Below are 18,802 nucleotides of genomic sequence, written 5' to 3'. Positions count from 1 at the left end.
GTTTCCCTGTATCCATGTTTCCTGCATCGCTTTTCAGCAATGAAAATATACAATGACAAATTACTCTCTTTAGAGGCGGAAATATATATATATAAAAAAAGTACTCTTTATTTCAAAAAGAAGAGTCACTTGTTACACTGCCCTGTATACATCATAAGAAGACAGAGAATATTTTGCATAGGCAAGCTATTCAAATCACGAAATCTGGTCTCAAAAGCCAGCACTACAAATAAAAAATGATGTTTAATGACATATTGGTCATATTGCTAAGTGTGCCGTTTGTTTTGCAATGCATTCTGGGATTGTACCTGGAGTCAGAGTGGAAAATGGTCTTTTAAAGCTCTTGTAACCAGAAAAAGAATCTGTTAGGCGTCAAATATTCGCAGGGCGGCGACCTTTCGTTCTGTAGTGCGCCCTTGACCTATTCCTTTTTCTCCTGACATGTCTACAATTCAATTAAGACCAACAGATCAGCTCTACCAGCATGTATCTTTCATTCAACTTCTGTTTTCACATCACACAATGAGGCCATCAGGAATACAGGGTGACACGGAGAGAAGGGTGGTTTTAAGGTGACTAATTTAAAGAGACTTTGAGGTCTGGAAGGCGAGGGAAGTGGTAAAGAGGGAGAATGCGAGTGGAGGGGGGTTTTAAGAGGGGGACAGACCAACTGTGTTTGGTGTCTAAGGTGAAGTTGGACAAAACAGCCCCAATATGAGCCTCCGACAAGGCCAGATTTAATGCCTGTCAGGAGAGAAAATGCATTTTGCAGTAAACTGGGCTTCCGAAAGCACTTCAGCTGATAAGAAATATGGGCAGACAGTCTTAAAATTAATGAAAAAATACAAAGCACACCAAAATAACTTTTAATCTTTGGCTTGAGTTCAGAAATAATAGTCTTTTTGCTTCTTCTCTTCCCAGTTGTTTGCTGTGGAATACACTGTAATCTCTCCTGAATTTCTGTCCGATGAGTCAGTTTCTGCTTCATTTGCCACCCAAGAGGACGTTTCTGCTTATCAACGAATGCTTGCTTTTTTGTGGCTCCTATAGGATTATGACGGCTGCTTGCGGATAAGTCTAGTTTTACGGGAATAAATGTGGGAGACATTGTAAAGCTGTCACTATGCTGATTCTCTTTCCTTGAGCAGAAGTGATGCTTATCTGTGAGGATTTGCAGATTAATGCTTCATGTTTTTAGTTGCTTGAACCACATGCAACCGCTCTAGAGGTTGCTGGCTTGTCAGGGAAAAAAGAACTACTGAAGGGCAGTCAGACAGGTCTAAATGGTCAGCTTTAGGTTTCCAAACAGATAAATGATTGTTCTGATAGCACTGGTGTCTTCTCTTTCAGAGCAAACATTAAACTCCTTTCAAGAAAATCACAACAGTTCATTGGAAGTACTCATATGCATATAGACTATTGCCAACAGTTTTGGGACGCCGGCTTTTACATGCACATGAACTTTAATGACATCCCATTCTAAATCCGTAGGGTTTAATATGGAGTTGGCCCACGCTTTGCAGCTATAACAGCTTTAACTCTTCTGAGAGGGCTTTCTAAAAGGTGTAGGAGTGTGTTTTCTCCACCAAACTTTACATTTGGCACAATGCAGTCAGGCAAGTACCGTTCTCCTGGCAACTGCCAAATCCAGACTCGTCCATCGGATTGCCAGACAGAGAAGCGTGATTCGTCACTCCAGAGAACACGTCTCCACTGCTCTAGAGTCCAGTGGCGGTGTGCTTTACACCACTGCATCCCACGCTTCGGATTGCACTTGGTGATGTAAGGCTTGGATGCAGCTGCACAGCCATGGAAACCCATTCCATGAAGCTCCTGCCACACTGTTCTTGAGCTAATCTGAAGGCCACACAAAGTTTGGATGTCTATAACTATTAACTCTGCAGAAAGTTGGCGACTTCTGCGCACTGTGCGCCTCAGCATGCACTGACCTCGCTCTGTGATTTTACGAGGCCTACCACTTCAGGGCTGAGTTGCCTTTGTTCCCAATTGCTTCCACTTTGTTATAACACCACTAACAGTTGACCGTGGAATATTTAGTAGTGAGGAAATTTCCCGAATGGACTTATTGCACAGGTGACAACCTATCATGGTACCACGCTTGAATTCACTGAGCTCCTGAGAGCGACCGATTCTTTCACAAATGTTTGTAGAGGCAGTATGCATGCCTTGGTGCTTGATTTTATACACCTGTGGCCATGGAAGTGATTATAACACGTGAATTCAATGATTAGGAAGGGTGTCCCAATACTTCTGTCCAAGATAGTGTATGTTCTAGAGGTGTGCACACTATGAGTAGGCTTATAAGGGAAAAATGTCTGTTTTTATATGCTGTGAATGGTCAACCGTTCCTATTTTTTCTTTTCACTAGTTCACTTGAATGAATATGTGGTGTGAAAAAATTATTTTTAAAAGCATAAAATATTAGTCTCAATTAAAATGGAACGTACAATTAAGGCTGTATGATTAATCTAAATAAAAACGAAATCACGGTATGGCTTAGTGCAATTATCAAATTGCAAAGGCTGCAATTTAATTAAATAAAGTGAAGCATCTCACACGTGAGCAGCTCATTATCCGCTTGTTTGCAGCATCAGAGTTTTGCGAGTGAATGCAAAGTTTCTCGGAGGAACGCAAAACATTTGCGAGAGAACGCAAATGCATTAACATAATTTTCCCTCCCATCTCATTTTTTTTTATCACTTCTTTAGAAGCATTGTACGGTTCAGAGTAAATGCTGCTCCATGCACACAGAAAATTCCTGGAATTTTTGATTGCATTTTAAATCACAATCACAATAGTTATCAGAAAAATCACAATTTGATTATTTTCCTCAAATCATCTAGCTACAATAATACACATGAAAAATTTTTTTTCCACAAAATAGTTTTATGAATAAGTATAAGCGTCACAATGCATTTCAGCTTTAAAATTAAAGTCAACATAAAAATGGCATACATAACATTGAGTAAAACTTAAGATTTAGCTGGGAATCAAGATGTGTCTGACATGTGGAGGCTGAAGGTCAAAATTTTCCAATATACCGCAATGGTCAATAGTTCAAATCTGATGTTATTTGCTATTATTATTATTACTAATTAAATTAAAGGTGCACTATGTAACTTTTCCGTCCACTAGAGTTCGCCTATTCAAAACAAAGGCGTAGTTTGATGACGCCACATTTGAGCGCAGAATCTTGGGACATGTGGTCTTCACCTCACAGCCTGTGGAAAAGAATCGAGATAGGACTCGGGCAGAAATCATGTGCATGGATGCGATTATTATCGTTACTGTAGTATGAATCAGAGCAGGACCGAGTGTTGAGGACTTGAGTTAGTTGCTCCAAAATATAAAAGTAGCCTATAAATATTCATAAAATCATGTCTACTTTTTACTGTCATTGACTTGCATAGGAATCACTTCCGTGGACCCATCACGGAATTTTCTGCGATTCCGTGAAACTGCCACAGATTTTGAGTTAAGGGGCCCGTGTTCATTTCACAGAATTCTGTGAGACCAGGTTGGCACAGGAACAGGCTGAAGACTCAGAAGATCCAAATATAAACGTAATCTTTCATAATGGCACTCAGGAACAACCAGAAAGGCAGGGAACTACACTCCAACATAACTGGTTAACATAACAGTGATTAGACAAAGATAGAGTGAACAAGATGGAACTTAAATAGGAGATTTACATTTACATTTATGCATTTAGCAGACGCTTTTATCCAAAGCGACTTACAACTTGGGGGTACAATAAGCGATTGGTCGTGAAGAGTCGAGTGAGCGCAACAAGTGCCTGAAATACTTAGTCCGTGTACATTTCTCAGTGTAGCACAGGCTAGATTAGGGAGGGAAAGAGGAAAAGAGGAAAGGAAAGTTTTTTATTTTTTTTTTTTTTTTTTTTTTTTTTTTTTAAGCGGTTAAGTGCTCACGGAAGAGATGAGTTTTTAGTTGACTTTTGAATGTTGTCAATGAATCAGCATTTCGGATGGCGGTGGGCAGATCGTTCCACCAGCTGGGAACGTTGAGAGAAAATGATCTGGAAAGGGATTTTTTGCCTCTCTGTGAAGGTACCACAAGCCTTCGCTCCTTAGCTGAACGAAGGCTTCTGGCGGGGGTGTGGAGTCGTAGAATCGAGTCAAAGTATGCAGGAGCTGAGCGCGTGGTGGCTCTGTAGGCAAGCGTCAGCGCCTTAAACTTGATGCGAGCAGCAAGTGGCAGCCAGTGCAGAGAGATGAAGAGTGGTGTGACGTGAGTCCTTTTGGGCTCATGAAGACCAGACGTGCCGCTGCATTCTGGATCATTCGAAGTGTTTGGATCGCACAAGAGGGGAGTCCAGCCAGAAGTGCATTGCAGTAGTCAAGTCTAGAAATAACCAGGGCCTGGACAAGAAGCTGTGTTGCGTGTTCTGTTAGGAACTGTCTGATCTTCCTGATGTTGTAGAGCGCAAACCTGCATGAGCGAGCGGTCTTAGCAATGTGATCTCTGAAGGACAACTGGTCATCAAATGTAACTCCAAGATTTCTGAGTGATTTTGAAGGGGAGATCAGGGATGTACCTAGCTGGATGGTGAAGCCATGTTGCATAGTGGGACTGGCGGGGATGATGATGAACTCAATTTTTGCCAGGTTAAGCTGTAGGTGATTTTTACTCATCCATGCAGAGATGTCAGCCAGACAGCTGGAGATTCGTGCAGCTACTGTGGGGTCGTCTGGTTGGAATGAAAGGTAGAGCTGAGTGTCATCAGCATAGCAGTGATATGAGAAGCCATGTGCCTGTATGATGGGACCTAATGAAGTAGTATAAATGGAGAAAAGGAGAGGTCCAAGCACTGAGCCCTGAGGAACCCCCGTGGTCAGTTGATGCGCTTGGGATTCCTCTCCTCTCCAGGCAACCTTGAAGGACCTACCTGTGAGATAAGATTCAAACCAAAGGAGCGGAGTCCCTGTGATGCCCAGTGATGAGAGGGTGGACAGAAGAATCTGATGATTTACCGTGTCAAAGGCAGCAGATAGATCAAGGAGGACGAGGACTGATGATTTGGACTCAGCTTTAGCTATCCGCAGGGCTTCGGTGACCGACAGTAGTGCAGTCTCTGTGGAGTGGCCCCTTTTGAAACCGGATTGGTTAGAGTCCAGCTGGTTATTCTGTGAGAGGAAGGATGAAACCTGATTGAAAACAACTCGTTCAAGAGTTTTTGCTATGAAAGGTAGGAGAGAGACGGGTCTGTAGTTATCTATGAGTGATGCATCTAAAGTGGGTTTCTTAAGCAGTGGAGTTACCCGGGCCTGCTTGAAAGTGGTAGGGAAAGTGCCAGTGCAGAGCGATGTGTTGATGATGTGTGTGAGTGCAGGAAGGAGAGTAGGAGAGATGGCTTGAAGGAGGTGTGAGGGAATGGGATCGAGAGGACAGGTGGTAGGATGGCTGGAGAGGAGAAGTTTAGATATTTCGGCCTCAGTGAGTTTAGAAAATGAGGAGAAAGTATGTTCGGTCGTGGAAGTGGCTGATCTAAGATTCACAGTGTGTGGGGGTGAGAACTGGTTGTTAATAGTTGTTGTTTTGTTTGTGAAGAATTGTGCAAAGTCGTCTGGAGATAGGGAGGTGGTGGGGGGTGGTGGAGGAGGACAGAGCAGAGAGTTGAATGTTCTGAATAGTGTGCGTGAGTTTGAGGTGCTGCTGATTTTGTTTTGGAAATAAGAAGATTTAGCTGCGTGTACTTCATTCGAGAAGGATGAGAGCAAAGACTGATACTTAGCTAGATCAGATGGGTGATTTGATTTATGCCATTTCCTCTCTGCTGCCCTGAGTATCGTCCGGTGTTCACGAATAACATCAGATAACCAAGGGTTAAGGGGAGTAGCTCGTGCTGGCCTAAAAGAATAATTAACTAAAAGATAACCAAGGGTTAGGGGGAGTAGCTCGTGCTGGCCTAAAAGATAATTAACTAAACACAGCTGAACAGAACTTAACTAATGAGGGTAACCAAGGAAACAGACAAGTGGCAGGAAGACAAAGGTACACGTGACAGAATCAAAACACAACTGAAACATCTAACAAACAGACAGACATGTGACAATTTTAGAAAGACTGCATTACATACAGCTGTTTGGCTACTGGTTAACATAATTTTGCACACCCTTTGTGCCGAGGTGACATCAGCCAAAAGGTGTTTTTTTTTTTTTTTTTTTTTTTTTTTTTTTTTTAAGAATAACTTTCACAATAAGCATGTATTCAGGAGGTGAACAGAATCCAGTTTGACTTTATGTCGACTTTAAAGACTATATAAAAAAAAAACCTTTTTGCGATTAGACCAAAAGGTCACACACATTAATTCTGCTTCATTATCTTTCACAAATTTTTTTTACAGAGTCACACCTATAGCTGTTACCTTCGTGTTAGTACGAAAACAGAGTGAACGTCTTTTGTGGCCTTGTTTCATGGCCTCTCCTATCACTTTCTCTTTTTCATCAGTTCTCCATTGTCACTCAGAATGATCGATGGACAGTGATTGCCTGTGTGGTCACTGCTGATGTCTTTGATATTCCAGCCACATCAGTCTGTGTGTGTTCCTTTTAAGAGCCACCAAATGAGATGAGAACCCTGGGAGCCTGAGATGTGCTGGACACTGGGGCATTGGCAGTGGATTAATTCCACCACAGCGCACATGCATAGACACCTGCACATACACGTTCAAAGACATACAGGTCTGCCACTTAAATGGATCCCAGGTGGGGGAAAATGATTTTTTTTTCAAGGCCTGGACATTGTACTGGCAACTGTTGGAGATTGAACGAGCAAAGAAGAGATGACTCAATTTGAGTCTCTTACAGACTTTATTCACCCCAGTGACCCTCTGAAAACTCTTTCAAGATTGACATGGCAGAAGGAACTGAGAGATGAAAAGCTATAGAGTAGTAGGCTATAGAGATTTTTAGATTAAGAAACGCATAGACCCTTTCATACTCAATCAAAAGTTTGGAATAAATATATATTTTTAATTGTCTTTGACAAGTTTCTTATGCTCACCAAGGCTGAGTATATTTTATGTCATTTATTCATATGATGACAAAATATACATTTTTCAACACTAATAATAAGAACCGTTATTAATAATTGAGCACCAATAATTGAGCAGCAAATCAGCATATTACAACGATTTCTGAAGGATCATGGGACACTGAAGACTGGAGTAATGATGCTGAAAATTCAGCTTTACCATCACAGGGATAAATTACATTTTAAAATATATTCAAACACAACAGTTATTTTATTGTAATAAATAATTGTATTACTATTTCACAATATTACATTTCTTTTTATTGTATTTTGATCAAATGCAGCCCTGGTGAGCATCATTTCATTTCTTCTTTCATCAAAACATTAAAACAATCTTAATTATTCAATATTTTTGACTGGTAGTTGTAGTGTATTACACTAGAGATGACCAGTCTCACCAGCTAGATATCCCCAGTTCATTATCCAACATTAATCTTGTAAATTGTGGTCTATGTTGGTCTTTGACTTCACTGAGAATTTCCACCCATTCTAGGCGCCATTGTCTTCCATCATCGCCTTTAACTCTCTCTCTCTTAACTCCCTGTGACAGCTCAATGTAACAGGGGCCATGAACCTCACAGAGACAGAAACTGGGTTTTATCTGCATAGTCAGACATAATAGATCAAATGCAATGAAGTCACTCTCATTTAAACAAATGGAGCTCTAAAAGAATGTTCAGGGGGAGCATGTTCATCTAGTCCTGTCAATCACATCACAAGGACCGCCTCATGACCGCTTTCCTCATTCCTGTAATAATTCTTGTTGCCCTAATCCTTTTTTCTTTGCATGATTGAGATTATACTTTTTTAAATGACCTCTATCGCTTTCAAGACATCAAAAAATCATTAAATGCATATTATTAAGTTGATTACAGATGGTTAAAGATAAAAAAAACATACATTTTTAGCCAACTGTTATTGGGTAAAAAACAGAAACCAAAATTTCTACAATCTGAAGAGAGACTACTATTTACATTAAAAAGTGAAACAGAACACAGACATGTGCACTATCACACAAACGCACATCCGATTGAGCAACACTGACCTGAATAGGGAAGGTGTTTTAAGTACCCTGTAAGGATGCTAGCCTTTTCACTACAACGTTCCGGCCCTTTTATGGTGGACAAAAGTGGCATGTTACAAGTGTGCTTTATCAAAACCCTGGGATGAAACCACTGGTGAATAATTGGTTGTCCTGGTAACAGACCAGGAAGCTTTCACAACCCTTGTCTCACAAAATTCAGCAAATAACAACTGGTTAGAAGCTATGCGATGGATGGGTCCTCTCTTTGGCTTATTTATATTCCGTGCCGATCCGGCCCAGCCGGTATGTGTATATTTTCATTTTCAACTACGGGGCTGATAAAATGTAATACAAATGTGTCAGTCGCATTATAATGAAAAATAAAAATTCTGATTCTTCACTACTTCATTAATCAAATGTAAGGATTAGGGGTGTATGATAAATTACAGCACCATATACGTTATCAACCAGTATCTAAAGGTCCCTCCTCTATAATTATCTTTTATTTTTTATGCTAATTCAAACATTATACTGCTTTCCATAACTGATTTCAAAAGAAATATTTATCTTTCATATTTTTTCATACTACATATATTATTGTCGTGACTTATACAAGCTACATTTTATATCTTTTTCAGTAGTAACAGAACGTATTTATAATTTTCCAAATTATCTGCCATTTATTTGTCATTAAATCATTATCTTTAATTAACCTTTCACTGAAAGTAACATTAAAATTTTACATAGGCTATTATTAATATACAGTAAGTTGAAAAAAAGGCAAATCCCTGATAAGCAATTGCAAATATTCTGATACTTCTCTCAGTCTACGAAAGTTTTGTGGATGTGTACATCACTCCTGAAGCTTTTTATGCCACTTTCTCTTGACTGCAGTTCAATTACAGGTGAGTCATAAAATTCTCCACTGACTCATGTGGCATAACAGCCAATAGTGGGCATAAATAATGCAGCTGTTTGGAGATATGCAGCCTAAAGGTCAACCATGCTTATCTGGAGTTAAAGGGGCACATCCAAAACTGTCAGTCATCATCATCTGCCAAAGGAGCTTTTGTGAGCAAAAGAGCCAACATGATGGATATTCTTCAATTATACGTGAACAGTTCAGTGGGGGAAAATATATAATCCCTTTATTTTCCCCTGTCTCTATCAGAGTGACAACAAACCTCTCTGTCCCTAACTGTACTTTTTCTCACAAGCACTAATGCACAACACTCACCCACACAGGGCATGGTGGCAGATGGTTCAGGGCAGTAATTTAAGATAGCTGCTATAGGCAAGAAGCTGCTGTGTCCCATGTGGGGTATAGGGCAAAGACAAACAAATCACTTAGCAACTGCAGGACTGTAGCTATAGCTATGCTCCCGAGCTTTGATGCTAAACTTAGGATATTCTAAAAGGATGCAATGAAAGGCCTAAACAGCAAGATTTTTAAAATATTAAATATTGAATTTTATAAATTCATCTTGATTTTTGTCTATATGGAAGTCAGTGTGGTCCAGCATTGTTTTGGACCCAATTGACTTTCACTGTATGGACAGATTCAGTTAAAAAATTCTTCAAAATATCTTGTTTTATGTTCTACAGAAGAAAAGCATACAGGTTTAGAACAACATTGTAACGAATATGTTCTGTTTGTTTTGGTTTTCATCTGTCACATGTCTTCCTTTGTTCTATGTTCCCGCCACAATCTGTCACCATGGACACTAATCATCATCAATATTCAGTGTATTCAGTTCCTGCTCGTTTTCTGTTCAGTGTCCGGTATTGTCTGTGTGATGTGCACACTGTTTCGCATGTTGGATTGTTAGTTGTATCTTATTAATAAAACTTGTATATTTACCTATTCCTGTTCATGGTCTTCATCTTCCTCGGACCAAGCGTTACAAACATAAGGGTGAGTAAATTAATTTTCCTATCTATCCTTTGGGTGAAAGTTAGAAGTGTAACAATATATCATGTCACAATATTTGGAAATAGAAAAATGCATGTATCGTGGATTGTGACACAATCTGTATTGTGTTCACTCAAAAGGAAAATTACTGTGTGAGAAAAAAAGTTTACAGACTTTTATGACATTACTACATTAAACTACTATATACACTCACCTAAAGGATTATTAGGAACACCTGTTCAATTTCTCATTAATGCAATTATCTAATCAACCAATCACATGGCAGTTGCTTCAATGCATTTAGGGGTGTGGTCCTGGTCAAGACAATCTCCTGAACTCCAAACTGAAAGTCAGAATGGAAAGAAAGGTGATTTAAGCAATTTTGAGCATGGCATGGTTGTTGGTGCCAGACGGGCCGGTCTGAGTATTTCACAATCTGCTCAGTTACTGGGATTTTCACGCACAACCATTTCTAGGGTTTACAAAGAATCGTGTGAAAAGGGAAAAACATCCAGTATGCGGCAGTCCTGTGGGCGAAAATGCCTTGTTGATGCTAGAGGTCTGAGAAGAATGGGCCAACTGATTCTAGCTGATAGAAGAGCAACTTTGACTGAAATAACCACTCGTTAACCGAGGTATGCAGCAAAGCATTTGTGAAGCCACAACACGCACAACCTTGAGGCAGATGGGCTACAACAGCAGAAGACCCCACCGGGTACCACTCCACTACAAATAGGAAAAAGAGGCTACAATTTGCACAAGCTCACCAAAATTGGACAGTTGAAGAAAAATGTTGCCTGGTCTGATGAGTCTCGATTTCTGTTGAGACATTCAGATGGTAGAGTCAGAATTTGGCGTAAACAGAATGAGAACATGGATCCATCATGCCTTGTTACCACTGTGCAGGCTGGTGGTGGTGGTGTAATGGTGTGGGGGATGTTTTCTTGGCACACTTTAGGCCCCTTAGTGCCAATTGGGCATCGTTTAAATTCCACGGCCAACCTGAGCATTGTTTCTGACCATGTCCATCCCTTTATGACCACCATGTACCCATCCTCTGATGGCTACTTCCAACAGGATAATGCCCCAAGTCACAAAGCTCGAATCATTTCAAATTGGTTTCTTGAACATGACAATGAGTTCACTGTACTAAAATGGCCCCCACAGTCACCATATCTCAACCCAATAGAGCATCTTTGGGATGTGGTGGAACAGGAGCTTCGTGCCCTGGATGTGCATCCCACAAATCTCCATCAACTGCAAGATGCTATCCTATCAATATGGGCGACAATTTCTAAAGAATGCTTTCAGCACCTTGTTGAATCAATGCCATGTAGAATTAAGGCAGTTCTGAAGGCGAAAGGGGGTCAAACAAAGTATTAGTATGGTGTTCCTAATAATCCTTTAGGTGAGTATAATGTATAATAATGCAATGGGGGAATATGTGTGAGTCCTGATAATGCTAAATGTCTTGTTACCAGTAAAAAAATGGCCTACATTATTTTAAATATCGTATGTCAGTAACAGAGTGCAAGCATATTCGTCTTAAATATTTTTATTCTGGTATCACCATTGTCCTGTGTATTGGGTTACCAGCACCACGTCCAAGCCCTTTCATTTCAACCCACAATGTAATATCAAATTTAGCATTTTAAATCAACAGTATATTTTTTGTTAACCTTTTACCATTGTTCTTGGAGTATCGCAATAATATTGTATCCTGAGTTCAGTATCGTGATATGTATTGAATCGTGATATAAGGGTATCGTAACATCCCTAGTTAAAGTAACCTGTCCTGCTTTTTCTCCTGTTCACCTTTTTCTGAATGCGGAAGTCTCGCCCGACTCATACTGGAATGATGCTTTACATTTCCGGTCTCCGGTGTTTCTAGTCAAATTAGCGTATTTCCAGAGCTGATAATGTAATGTTAAACCTATGAAAATGGTTTAAAAAGCACATGGCCACCACTTTACAGTGTAGCAATGACTGTCTTTTGTTAGTGCCTCACCCGTCAAAGTTTATCGAATGCGTAGAAGACACGAAGCTGTCCAAAGTTTATCCGGAATATCTGCTGCCTGCACTGAAAACACGAGCACTCCTACATGCAGCTCCCGATCAGGATGAAGTTTGTGGGATTTAGTCCTCAAAATGATTAGAGCGCATATATACCTTCTTTTGGGAGTATTTTAACTTAAGTGCTTAAATGCAAGGCATACAGTGCCGTATACGGACATTCTCTTTAGATTCGCTGGTACTCAAAACACGTACTTTCCAAGAATTTCTTCAGTTTATTGCAGTTTATGTAGCAGTCAACAACAGCAAAGCTGAACCCTGCACATATTTTTATTTTTAGTAATGTTCAAAAAGTTTCTGTTTAATTAATTCAGACGGTCTTTTTACCCCGTTTTGACAATGTGTTCCTATGGAGACCGGAACATGAGGGCATCTAAACGGAAGTTGGAATTCCTCATGGCGGCGCTCATCATTTACTCAGTAAATGCGTGGATGGAGTTTCAGAACTCACTACTGACTCAAAATGTGCTCAGATTTGCCAAGATATCAAATTCTGCAATCAGGTTCAGAGATTTCAATATGAACATTTCTAATCAAAATAAAAAAAAGTCCACAATTAATTTTTTGATCTTTACAATGTCAAAAAAAAAAAAACATTTTTTATTTCTCTTTTTGCTTCTTTTATATTAAAGACCTTCAGCAGAAACATCTCAGACAAAATTGATACTTAAACGGAACATAGCTGAGAATCCCGTCTCCTGAGCTATGGAGCAACCCCCGAGCAATAACATTTTTCTCTGGGATAAACAGCTATGTTTACTGGCTCTAAACGAGTCCCACTGCATCAGGTTAAATTAGACCATTTGGTGTTTCTATAGTGATGTTTCCCCACTCCAGTGCTGAAGAAAAATATTTTCCTCTCTCAGGAGGAGAGGGCATCCCAAAGAAGGTCACTGCACCTGCTCTCTACCGCTCAAAATATTGTATGTACCAAGTACTGTCATTTGTATTGCTAATGCAACTCTGTTGCAGCTAGTGACTGACTGGAGATACAAAGTAGCATAAAGGATGTATTTTGAGGAACCTAACAGCACAATAGTGTTCCACTCCACAGAATACAATGAAACTAATGCTTCCTCAGAATCCAACTGTATTATGTTCTGTATTTGAGGTAATTCTGTGCAATTCAAGTTAAAAAGGGTAACATTACTAATACCATTAAGTAGTTATTGCTAAGGCAAGCAACACTATTACTACTGCTCATATTGAGGGTTAGCGATTTGAACAAACCCCTAAGACAGTCTTAGCAAGCTAATTCCACACCTTTTGTGCTACAGACAGGAAAGATATCACACTCATGTGGCTTGTTGAGGAAAGGTGCTATTACTATTCTAAGCATTTAGAATTAGCATTTTTAGCCAATTCAGATGTCATGAGAAAATACCATATAGTTAAACTGAAGTTGGAATTTAAGCGAAATCTAAATATGAAGTCAGAGACATTAGGGTAGGCTCATTTCACCAAGCCATACCGTAGCAACCACACACCCTAGGAACCACCTAGCAATACCCATAGCAACTACACAACAACAATAAAAACTGAACTATACCACAACCTAGGGATGCACAAAATATCGGCCACCATATCGGTCTCTTCCTAAATATGTTAATTTTTCATCGTTATCTGCCCGATAAGAAAATTTGTCCGATATATTAAAGCCGATAAATAATGGATTATTTACTTCAGATGTGCACTGTTTGCCATGATGGGTTTGAATAACCTGAAATATGATTAAAATCACTTAAAAAAGGAAAATGCGGTTGAGTGCAGCATGCAGCGCAAGTCTAGCCTGGATGCCAGCCGAACTTAGCCCCGCCCACAACATTTTTACTCGGGCAGTTCGGTCTGGAATTGATCGGTAGAGAAGTAATTATGCCCGAACAGAAACTGTTCGGACCAATGAAATTGTCAGGGCGGGCTTTAGACGATGATGGACAGATGATAAACAGTAACGTAATCATCCACGTCATCAAAAGCCGCTTGGGTTGAGTTTGTTCTAATCCTAAACGGAGAACTTGTTCGTATATGCATTCACCTTTACTATTTCTCTCAGAAATGATGATCGTGTTGGTAAGTACTCTGTGTATCCTTAAATTATTTTTTTACAACACCGGCAAAGATCGTTTACACTAATCTTGTTCTTCTAACGTTAGGCTACTTATTCCAGCGTGCGTGCAGACAGGGTTGCCAAGTTTTTACAACAAAACCCGCCCAATTGCTAACGTTCCTCAAAACTAGCCAAAAACAAGCCCAATAGCTTTCCTGGGGGGGTTCTCCGGGGAAAAAAAGGCATTTGGGGGGTAAAATATGTGTTATTTTGGCAGGGCTGGCAGCTAAAAATCGCATTCCTGGGTTTGTATATCACATAATTGGGGTCGCTTCAACCCGCGGACATGGCAACACAGTGCAGTTGAGTTCTGTTGACATTTGACAACTAACGTTGTGCGTCGCTCCGTTGCTCTGATTGGTTGTAGGTCTATCCAATTGAGATCTTTCCTGGTTCGGTTGAAACACGCCCCATAATCACAGCCCAACGGAGCGGTCTCAGACTCATATTCTGACTAGAATTGAGTATGACGACGTCAGGCTAGCGCAAGTCTGTCATATAGGCTAAATAAAATTATAATAAAAACATAATTGTGAGCTTGGGACATGTCTTTTCATGGTGAGACTTCAGGCTCTCAAAAATTATATAAAGATTTAGATTTAGATTTATCGGTCGATATATCATTTTTCGGTACTTCCCTGCCACAACCATAACAGCAAAATTGTGATGGCAAGTTTTGCATTCACAACTCGCATACAGTACTTCAGAAAAATATGTTATTAAATATAATATAATATTAACGTCATCTATATAATATAGTAATATAATATAAGTAATTCCGTTCAGTTCCCTATATTATTGAGAGAAAAAAAATCTAATTTGAGATAAAAGAGATGGTTGTCAGAAGATAATCTAACCAGCTAAATAAAATATGATAAAATCATGGTTTGTGATTTGTAAGTTAAGTTTTAAAGCTTCTGCTAGAGTACAACATTGTAAACAGTTATTTTAATATATGCATGCCATCCGTCTCTGTCAGGCAGAACAAAATATTGTACCATTAAACGGCTGTTCCAGATGCTGGAATAATACAACATGAGCACAATCAGTATTTAGCATTCAGAACGGCGTGTCACACAGGTGCACAGTGTTTCTGTGCTCATTTTATTGTGCCGCATTTGATTTAAGTGGCTTGGCAGGCGGTATTTGAACTGTGCCCTCTCAAGGATGGCACTTGGGGAAAAATAAATGGGATTATGAAATGTGGTGACCAGTCTGGGCAGTCGATGTTGTGCACTGCGATGCCTCTGAAAGAAGTGGACTACACTGGCGAATAAAATGTGCTTGCATCATATACGGTTTACTGCGAAAAAAAATTAGCAAATCAATTGTTAACATCAAAAGTTTTGAAATTGTATCTCTCGGGAGGTGCAAAGCTTATCTTCTATTGTCAGTTCAATGTCAAATCAATTTGTGTTGAAATCAATAAGCTGGAAACATACAAGCAGTCAGATGGTAAAGGATGTGCTGCACCATACTATCTATAGATTGGATACACAGTGGGCGTCAATCTATGCCAACACTGTTTGCCATGGAACAGTCAGTCCTACTTCTCAAAATCAGCCTTATCATGGTTTGTATATTATGCCTTATCTATATGCTGTGCCATGTTGGGTAAGCGCATTGAACAATTGGTTTCTAACACCCCAGGGTGTCATCCGATAACTCCAGCTGCTAAATGTATCTGACAGCATCCCCCCGTTATGACACTGTACTTGCCTCTCATTCAAATTCAGAACAGGAAGCAGAGCAAAGAAGAACAACAACAACGAAAAAAGATTAACAGAAAGGAAACAAGCCAGAGCGCTTCTGTTTGACATGACGAACGTGCACAATATTAACAGGATCCTATCTGAGAGGAGGACAATACGCGATCGGCGTCATTCGTTCTTCCATGCAGGCATTCTTTTGTTTTTCCATGTCGAGCTGCCCATAGGCCATTAGATCGGTCCCGCCAAAAAGCTGACAACTGTGTGTGGCTTTCAGAGCTCAGCCATTTTAAATCTACCATCCATCTCCATGAAAACCAGAGCATGTGACACGGGTAATCAGTCAGTCGGCCATGCGTGTGAGCGTAGTGCGATACTGGCCAATGCTCTTGTTGGGGACAAAATCAAGGGGACGGCCGGATGTGTATGTGCTGACCCTATGGCCCGTCCGCAGTCTAGTACTACTAACTATACCATGAAAAAGCCTACTGTATCATGTTTGATATGCAAATATCTAAGGCCTCTTATCTTCTACATGACTTCTGTCATCCGATTAATAGTTTATACCTTTTTTTAGCAATGAAAGCCCTTTTAGGATAGACACAAAAATGTCCCCCTTCAGGTTGTGGTACACTTATCTTTTTGCTGTGAAATCATTACTGATTTAAGAATAACTTTTATATTTTTAGCAATATTATAAGACAAACACTTACTAGATAAAAGCAGCTGAGGTTTACTTCATTATCCATACTTAATATTTTAGAAAAATCATGTTAAAATGTGTATTACATATGATACATCAGGCTTTTGAGGAATGTCTATCTCTCAATCATCATTGTATTGTGTTTTGACCACACTACAGAGCTTTGGTCATAAAATAAGCATTCAGATATCATCTAGAGACATTATCGAGGGGTTTATAGAGTGTACACGCAAAAAAAAAAAAGGTTCTATATGGCACCAAAAATGGTTCTTGGCTCGTAATCATAGGGGAACCTTTTTTAGTGCTATAATAGCACCAATTTTGGTGCTTCAGTGGTTCTTCAGCGGTTCTTCAGAGGTTCTTTGACCTAGGTGCTATATAGCACCTCTGAAGAACCACTGTAACCATATAATGTATATAACCATATATATATATATATATATATATATATATATATATATATATATATATATATATATATATATATATATATATATATATATATATATATATATATATAGCAGACTCACCTACGCTCCTCGACAGTTTTCTGCATCCCTCCACCCCCACCCGGCTCCTCACACTTGCCTGGTTACTATCCTAACCAGAGCTATGGGGGTAATACTTTGGGTTCGGGCTAAATTCTGAGCTTGGAGCCCTCCCCTTGGATCTGATTATTTGAAAGTGTGAACTCGTGAACTCAGTTTGGGCCTCTAAATGTCTGTTTTTTTGTTTGTTTGTTTTTTACCTCGAGTATGAGCTCCATATTCTCCTATATAATAGTTATTATTGTCTGGTGTCTCAAATATGACACTCTTTTCTCAACATCAAATATTGACATTCTCTTCTGCAAACGTTTGTTTAGATTTTTTTAAATATTTTGTCTAAATGTTAAATAAACAAAAAAAGATTTTTCTGACTAATTCATATGACAGGCTTTACAGGTTTAAAGGACAAAGGTCTTTCCACAACAGAACAACTTTTCAGAGCTCTCAAACTACAGATTTTACAATCGCCCTGCACTTCAACAATTGAAGTGTGTCATGGTCAGACGAAGTAATGAGACCGTGGACCTCCACTCATCATTAAACCATCCCACATCTCTCCAGCCCTCTACTGTGTTTCATCCGAGCCTACATAATCACATCTGCATCCATTCATTATTTGAGCTTAATGAGCAGTGGCCGTGAGACATACTGAGCTCATTGAGGCTTCACGGCCACTTGCAGGCCGGTCCAAATGGAAGCATGGACGCAAACAGACGTGGTGCCAACAAGCCGATGCTCTCACTACTCGCTGCTGATCATTTTAGTGACAGTTCAATGGTGAACAATGGTTTCTCATTTTCTTTTAGTTGAACTTGAAGTGCTAAATTAACTAAAACTGAAATAAAAACTAATAAGAACTATATAGAACAAAAACTAATGACAGCAAAATTACTAAAACTGTAAATTAAAATGTCAAAATATTAATACAAACTATAATAGTATATATCAGTGATAAAATAACACCGTGTCTGAGATCCCTAAAAATGATCTACAAGCCTACAATATGATGACTAAAGAAATGCCACATGATCTTATAATGCCAAAAAATTCAGCAAGGGCCTGTTGCCCAAACAATCAAGTTGCACACATGATGATGCTCGAAAAATGATCAATGAAATATGCCTGTATGTATGATGAGCAAGCTGCACAAGTGTATAATGTCAAGAATGATGCCAAACGAAAACCAAAAAAAAGTCTATCATTCCCAAAAAATGCTCTATTCACTTATGAATGATGTCCACAAATTCTGCACACCTCTGTCATCCCCAAAAATGAGCTATAAAATATGCTAAAACATATACTGTGTGCACATATGATGTCCGAAAATGCTGCATGCATCTATGATGTGCAAAAATGAGCTATGAAATATGTCTAAAATATGCTTTATGCACTTATGATGCTCTCAGCAAGCTGCACATGCCCATAATGCCAAAAAAGTATGCCCAATTAAACCGTCTAATAATTATGCAGGGATGATTCCCAAAACTTGCACGCACAGTATAATGCCAAAAATACTGACCCTATGTTGCCCAAAAATGCTCTATGCACCTGATGCCCCAAAATACTGCAGGTCTCTACGAATGCTGGAGGCACTTTTGATGCCCAAAAATGCTGTCTAGAAAGGCAGCCGGCTAGGTTTGGAGACACAT

General features: G+C 39.5%; 1 protein-coding gene across 1 annotated transcript in view; it reads right to left on the bottom strand.

The window, feature by feature from the left end:
- The window catches only part of hpcal4 (hippocalcin like 4), a 30,514-nt gene that overhangs the window by 11,049 nt on the left and 663 nt on the right, over nt 1-18,802 (bottom strand). The gene's annotated exons all lie outside the window — the stretch shown is intronic.

This window comes from Gobio gobio (assembly GCF_949357685.1).
Source record: "Gobio gobio genome assembly, chromosome: 11".
NCBI classification, from domain to species: domain Eukaryota; kingdom Metazoa; phylum Chordata; class Actinopteri; order Cypriniformes; family Gobionidae; genus Gobio; species Gobio gobio.
Note: the sequence above shows the minus strand (reverse complement) of the source record. Positions and strands in the feature narration are given on the sequence as shown.